Source organism: Argopecten irradians, chromosome 2 (assembly GCF_041381155.1).
Source record: "Argopecten irradians isolate NY chromosome 2, Ai_NY, whole genome shotgun sequence".
NCBI classification, from domain to species: Eukaryota; Metazoa; Mollusca; class Bivalvia; order Pectinida; family Pectinidae; genus Argopecten; species Argopecten irradians.
Genome location: NC_091135.1, coordinates 58,432,087 through 58,439,960, shown reverse-complemented (window position 1 = coordinate 58,439,960; position 7,874 = coordinate 58,432,087). Strand labels below are relative to the sequence as shown.

Here is a 7,874-nt window from a genome sequence, read left to right as displayed (position 1 = left end):
AGATATCTCTATTTGAATTACAGATATCTTTAATCGTAATTGAGATATCTTTATTTCAAATCTAGATATCTTTATTTATTGTCCAATTAAAAATATTTTTATTTAAAATAGAGATATCTCTACTTTAATCAAAAGTATTCACATTTAAAAAAAATATCTTTTATTTTGTTTTTACAGAGATGTCTTCATTTTAAATACAGATATCTTTAATTCAAATACAGATATCTCTATTTCAAATAGAAATGTCTCTATTTGAATTAAAGATATCTGTATTTACACGTGTTTGCTAAGTACGAAGATTAATTTTAAAACACGAAGAAAATAATCATTACTCTCTAATCCTGATCAATGTTTATGAAACGCTTGTAATTAAATTGGATTTTAAGAATCCATATGCATGTATGTTAACTGCAAGTCATTAAACACAGTGAGCGGGTTGACAACATTAAGGGCCGACGCGACTTCCGATATACATTTCAAACGTAACAGCTTTTGTATTTGATTGGACGAACTCGGGATTTTCCCTTGCCGATTTATTATTACTTAAATTAGCAACTGGTGGGATGTCTCGAAAGGGGATTCTATAACCTTCGCTAATAATAGTCAGGACTGCATTGCACGTACCTTGTTCTGCCCATTTATTGAACTTACATTTCAGCCTGCCAACGGGCGAACAAATCGCCTCCTTGGGGGGGGTCATTATTGACAACATTTTAGGTAATACTCGCCTCGATTTGAGTGCTAGACACCTTTTCACTAGAGCATACAGACTCACTACAGACATGCACAGAATTGCAAAAAAATACTTATATTACTGACACCCGAGGATGACGATTTCTTGGGGATAGCTGGACACTCCATCCGCAATGCTACGGCTTGCCACAGGCAAAACACATCCCTGGTCTCTGAGGCCTCATCGAAACGCCCTTGTAATTACCCTGTCAAAAAGCAGGAATGCTCCGCGTGTCGTTATACGGTGTGTATTTGCTCCTCCCACGTCCGGGTTTAACCTTGTTAGTTTTTAGTTTTTTGTTTGCCCTTGCTCTGGCCCAGTCCATCTTCTTTTCGTCGTCTGAATCGGAGGCAATGGGATTGGCAACATATTCCTCAACTGCCTTCCAACCGGCTTCAGACGTGTCTGCCAACTTTACTCATTTTTGGCGATAATTGCTTAAGTCAATACCCTCGGCTATTTTGGATTTCGATGAAGAGGGTTCTGTATCGGCCAGCTGGTTTGCTTCCACTAACTTAGATTTCACTTTTTCATTAAATTTGTGTTGATCCTCACAACTTTTTTTTGAAAATTTGTGAGGCTCGGCACAAAAAATGTTTTGTTGTAAACGGCACAATTGAGCTTCAGAATTGTCACAAAGTCTACTCTCCAAAGTACCATGTTGAGCAGACATGATCCAACTGAGATAGAATCTGGCTCTGAGACGACTCTACGGCAGATTTTACTTGGTTTGAAATACACATTTCAACTTCAGGATCCATGACGGCTAGCTAAATAGTATGACCGCTCTGTATGGGACGACGGCTAGAAATGACCCAACTCGCATTCACTGCGCGACGCGTTATCGCACCGCACATGCTACCCTAGCTATACGTGCCGGACCTTATTTTTTTCGCGAATTAAAGTTGTTATTAATGTTTTATTATTATGTTTTTATCTTTACAGTAAGAATAGAGTTCGAAATATTATAAAATGTTAACCGATTTATTATGCATCATATATATAAAGTTACCTAAGTAATATATAAGTTGATATATTCAGTGTTATTCAGCATTATACAGTAGTGAAATTGATTGTAAATTAGTGATTTTACTGGCGTTTTATTCCACCTACCTGGAGATGGCAAAGAGGCCGAAAATTCGCAAAAGCAGAGATATTCTTATTGATTTATTGATTAATTTCTCCCTCTGACAACTGTTTGGGATTTATGAGCTTCGATGAGGCGTATTTTAGGACTTTTGGTGTTACAGATAATTCAGTGCTAGTTTCTATATAAATCAATCCATATGATTCAGCTATACCAGTTATGAAATGTTTTCCGAACAATTCCATTTTCTAGAACAATATTAGGAAAAAGGAGTTAATTTTTTCGACTGAAGTTCTCATTAAGTATACAGCTTTAAAATAAAACAATTTTCTTTTAGTATCATTGACCACTTTCTATAATAGTCCGCATACTATGTTTCGCAGGTATACCTGTATGTTAACACTGGTCCTTATCAATGGCAGTTTCTTCATAATAAAGTTACTTAAATGTGGCAAATAAGACGTTTCAATTTTAGCAAACTTGCCATGTGTGCATAGTATTGCAACAAAATGTTTTTTTTTAATTATTATTTTTGTTTGAAGATTCCAGAACGTATAAACAAATTAACGAACAAATTAGTAGTTAAACATGCTCCATCGCTGATAAATGGTATTTTTTCTCTATCACAAACAGGAGCAGACGAATTAGTAATTTTTCTTCAGTTGCATATATTACTTACTTTACACCATTACTACCATTGAAAAATTTGAGATTCTAATTTTACTTTAAGATTAAAAAAAAAATAATAATAATTAACTGCGTCCAGAAAAACACCGATAGCACTGTGTCCTGTATGAATTGAATTACTGATTGCGCATGCACCAAAAGCAAAATTAATTGTTCGTATCAGTTGAATTAGATATCTAAGGAATGATTTTTATTGTTTGTTGTTTACTGGTGTGTAAACTGCATGTTGTGTACATACATTTTAAATGACGCGCGTCATCTTGAAATATCTGTACAAAAAATGCAGTTTACACACCAGTAAACAACAAACAATAAAAATCTTTCCTTATATTTACATTTCGACCGACCATTTGATTTAAATTAAGTGTTCAAATAAAATAAAACGGATTTTTTCAATTTTATACGATTGTTGGTACAGCCCGTCAATTGATGGAATCCTGGAAGAGATGGCTTCAATTTGGCGGGAAATGTTGTCAAATCAGAGAGTACACAAAATATAGTTCCATATCAACTTTATCATTTTTATCACATTCATACAATATTTGTTAAAGGTAGGTTTCGCCCAAGCAAATAAATATTATTTTGTGAAATGCGATAAGCGGAAGAAAAGATGAAAAATACATATCAAAATATCTCAATTTAATTTCTTTATGTGTTTGAGATTGAACAAATGTGTATTGAATACAAAATTGAAGGAAATCCTTGATTTATTACGGTGTCCGTCAGACAAAATAATATGCAAATGAAGCTGCGATGGAGGATTGTGTTGTCGAAGTTTGGCGCATGCGCATTGGCACGCACTAAAAGTACGTTCATGGCTGAACGAAAGTGTGTGCGATGAAAAAAATATATCTGAATCGGCAACAAAGTGGAGGAAATTATAATGGTTTAGGTAGCACCCTAGGATATCTATAGGGAATTAAATTCAGAGATGGCATGTAGCAATAGAAGAAACAGAAGCCACATCTCAAGCGGAACTTGCCGGGATCTGTTGGGACTCGTGTAACGGCATTGCACGTGGTGAGTTAAATTTCAACACATATGCCAGCGCACATATTTGGTGTACAAAGTTAGCGAGCGTATGATATGATATGTATATAAACAGTCCCTCGCACTTCGATTTGTTGTTGTTTTTTAATAAAACATGCCGTGGCAAGACTGTCACTTCTATCTGACATTTTGTTGCACGCTTCCGTTTGTTGCTGCGGCCTCGTTTTGGAAAAATACGTCATGTTCTATGTAAAGCTTGACTTCGCTCTATTTTTAGAGGAGTATTTTCCTGGTCAAGCTAGGCAACTGACCACCCATATTGTTCGCTGTATGCATTGAAAATGATCTGAAGATTATATCTATGTATAGGATAAATTTCAATTTCGTAGTCTTTATATTTCATTGGGCGAAACCTACCTTTAAATATTTCATTTGCTGATATACAATTTAAGATTTACATTACATTCATACATGCAATATATTGAAGATTTGTAATACAGATACAATAGACATAACAGGATGAGCATTCACACTACTTGCTGAAGTCAGTGTTCCGGCCTGTGTATTCTTGCGCGGCAACCGCTGCGTTTACGCAAGTGTAAACGATTTTGCAGTGGTTTATATAGCAAAGAGAAAACGGAAATGTGAATATATCGAAATAATTGTCAACACAATTCATGTTCCCATCAGAACTGCAGAAGACATAACATGGGTAAACACGAAATTCCAAAAGCATATATTATTGCAGATGTATATAGATGAAGGTGGGATTCTACCTTTGACATCTGGAAGGACGTTTTTTTCGAATTCCAGTCATTTCCCTTCAGCATGACTTACATTTTAGATCCTCTGTTTGTGTTTATTCTAATTATACCCAGGGTAAGTATTCTTCCAGATACTGCTCATGCAAATTCTATATTAACAGCATACACAAAAATCATCAAAACTCTTTTAAAATGGCGAACATACTTTTGAGGCCGTTCTCTTTAAAATATGTATTTTTTGTTGTCACGGTAAAGCGTGTAATAGTCTGCGCATGACGTTAGACCGTCGGCGTAATGAAGTTGACGATACATTCGCCGAAGTAGATTGTGATTGTACTCAGGGTTGTCGGCCTTGAATCCCTCTTGATTCCCCGCCTTTGTCGTTTGGTGGAGGGCCACGAGTGTGTCAGTAGCGTCTATAGTAACACGTTTCTGTTCTTGTGCGTTCGATACCAACAAATTATCATACGCCCTCCGACCAATTACAACTTCCGGTATATCCTTCCGCGGGTAGTTAGCTGACGTTATGAAATGATCCTCAGCCCACACATTAAATAGTTTCCCTCGAACTTTCGCCGTCTCTTGAACTCTATCTCCAGAAACAGCCTCGTCTAAAGTCACATCTTGAACGTTGGTTCTTCTGCCGATTATCATCATTGGTTTGCCTTTAGGTATCTGAGAAGATTTAAGCACGGTTTTTAATGTTTCTATAAGTGATTGACTGTACAGTATACTACCGTTAGAAAAAGCGTAGAATGTTGAATTATATCGTTCCATGACATCCTTGTACATATATTTCAGAATTGGCACTCCTCTTCCGGCTTTTCGAACCGGAAGTACAGCCCAGCCTTTCTCTGTTGCTTCCTCTGCCAGTAAAACAATACCGGCTGGATATGAGGCTTTAACTGTGCCCAGTTCCTTAATGTGTTGTTGTGGCAAGTTGCTTTTCTGCTTTTGTCGGCCATGAGGTAAATAGTGTTAGAAGCACGTTGGGTGTGCAATCGATACACTTAGAACTTTCAACAATTTTCTGAAAATTCCTTTGCGGCAAAACATTTATTTGCAACTTCGTTTTTCCTGACTCACTGTCATTATACAATTCTGACATTGAACGTTCCAATATATGTTTGCCGACGTTTTGAATTGTCCGGAAATGACGTTTTTATTACGAATTTAGTAGTTGTCTGAGCCCAGTCCTCCATCTGATTCCGCCATTATATGATGATTTTGATGGTGCCTTTCATCACCTTGCCGATAGCGAACGTCTGCATGGTGATGCTAGAGTACAGGTACACGTATAGAGTGGTACTGAGTACAAACAAGACGACTAGCTGAGCGTACACAATCTTACCGGGCCAAGTCATACCGGAAAACAACCTAAAATATAAAATATTCAAATAAACATGAATTTAAGAACTTTTATTGACGTTATTCTCATTTTTTTTCAAAATATCTTCATTGTTATCTATTTGATTGTAGTAGAAACATATATTTACAATTATTGTCAGACATCAATACGAGGACAAGACAAGTGAATGTGAGACAAACTGAAGGACCTTAAAAACGGACTACTGACAGACGGATCATTTAGCATGTAGACATTTGATTAACGACAAACGAGCGAGTGATTGATAACTGGACTTGTTTTATAAACGGATGACAGACGGACAGACAGACAGAAGACACACGAGATAGAGACGGTTAATGGAACCAAAATTTATTCGACAAACAAATGGCAGACAGATGTATTAAAACAAACGGACGACGGACATAGATTTATATATATGGAAGTCTGAGAGACCGAATATATGTCTAAGTATATATAACTGTCAACGTCTGCCAACTTATTGTTTGTGTTTTAAACAAACCTCATTCCTAAAGTTTGCGATTTTCACATTTATTGATCAATATCTAGTATCCAAAAGTTTGAGTCGCTGTACCGACTACATAATAAAATTATAAATGTACATAAGGAAAAAATTAATTGAATCATCACTCTGAATAAATGAATTTTCAAAGTAAATTGAGAAAAACAATAGAGTTTGACTTGATAGAATTATCCCTTGCACTTCTCTAATTTCTTTTTGAAAACAAGATTTTTTCCTAAAATAAACTCCATATTTGATTGATTAAAAAGTGACTGTTGTTCTTGTAAAAGTCTGCTATCTCTTAGCCTGTATTTGTATACTAAGACAATATTTAGGCTGAAAATACTTTCGATATACTCTTTCTGTAGATTAATTATACATTGTATTTGAAAATAGTATCCGCAATGCCCAATTTGGAACAACACGAATTGAGTTATAGGGACTTTTTAGTAATATTTCTTATTTTGTACCAACACCTTACATTTGGCTGAAGAGATTTGATGACGACAACTTACCAAATTGATCCTCGAAGACTACTGAGATTGTCACCAGCGCTTGTTCACGGGAATAACACACACCCAAGTAGTCGTGTACAGCCAACATCTAACATTTATATACAATGAGCCAAGTATCCAACTGTCCGACTGGACAAGAACATTAGCTTGAATGTTGGAACTAGTGCGTTATAGAACTTCAAATTTACAACTCAGAGTATGATAACATGTTTTATGATCGTATCACAAAGAATTTTGTGATAAAATTTAATGTGCTTTGAACATGTGTTAAAAGCTGCTAAATTTTAACATCAATTATCAGTTTACTATTATGTGACAATCCGAAGGCTTGAATATATTCTTGATTAAATTTACTCTACATGTACATGTAAATCCGTTATGGCATTTGAGATAAAAACCCATGTGTGATAATTGTGTCCTCTGGCGGTATGTTCTCCAATTGCCCACTTTTTAGAGAACAAAGAAAAACATTGGTATAGGAGAACAAAGGAAACCCAATTATAGTCAGTTCCATATTAATTTTTACCTTTGCTTACCTGTGTACGTTTACCTGAGCTACATATAAATTGTCAAAAGTGGGGAAATAAAGAGCTACCAATATATACAGTACATTACTATATATATTTTATGCATTTTGACAGACAAATATGCATCATATTCAGCCAGTGCCTCTATAGCCATGAAAATTCATTTCATCTGTTTTTTATCCTGTTGGATATAGTTAAATCAAGGACGTACATGAGAAGGATAAGTCACACTGGGTTTTGGGGAAGTCCAAGGCAGGCGCTTTTGTGTTTGTGCACTGACCGTGACGTTGGGCGACGACTGATTTTCCTTTGATATCCGCCGGCGCAGCCTTTGATGTAGCTTGCGGGTGCGAGGGTTACCGTCTTACTTTCTGAAGCGGGGCCGTCATTTCATGAGCTGTCGATCTTTTTTAACGAAAATTTAAGACATATCCTCTAAATATTCCGTCTTTAAAGCAAGTAATATACGTCATGAAATTTAATAAACTTTACAAAGGTGTTTCGTTTGACTCGATAAGACAAGTATTTGTTGAGAAAAACGGTTTTTATTCCCGGTTCATAGGCGTCTCGCGTGGTGTTTAGTAATGGAAAGAGACAGTCACGAATCCTTCTCACTTATAAATCCTTGGTTAAATGGAGAAAAAAATGCATCCAAGTTTTAGGAGAAGTGTCAGCAAGTTGTTTTTTTCAAGCTGTTGCAATT

The 7,874-nt window shown here is 36.0% G+C and overlaps 2 pseudogenes; both read right to left on the bottom strand.

Moving 5' to 3' along the window:
- Positions 1–774: 774 nt before the first annotated feature.
- Positions 775–1,601, bottom strand: LOC138316747 (uncharacterized; annotated as a pseudogene).
- A 2,847-nt stretch (positions 1,602–4,448) lies between these two features.
- On the bottom strand, positions 4,449–5,625 carry LOC138316746 (uncharacterized; annotated as a pseudogene).
- Positions 5,626–7,874: the final 2,249 nt, after the last annotated feature.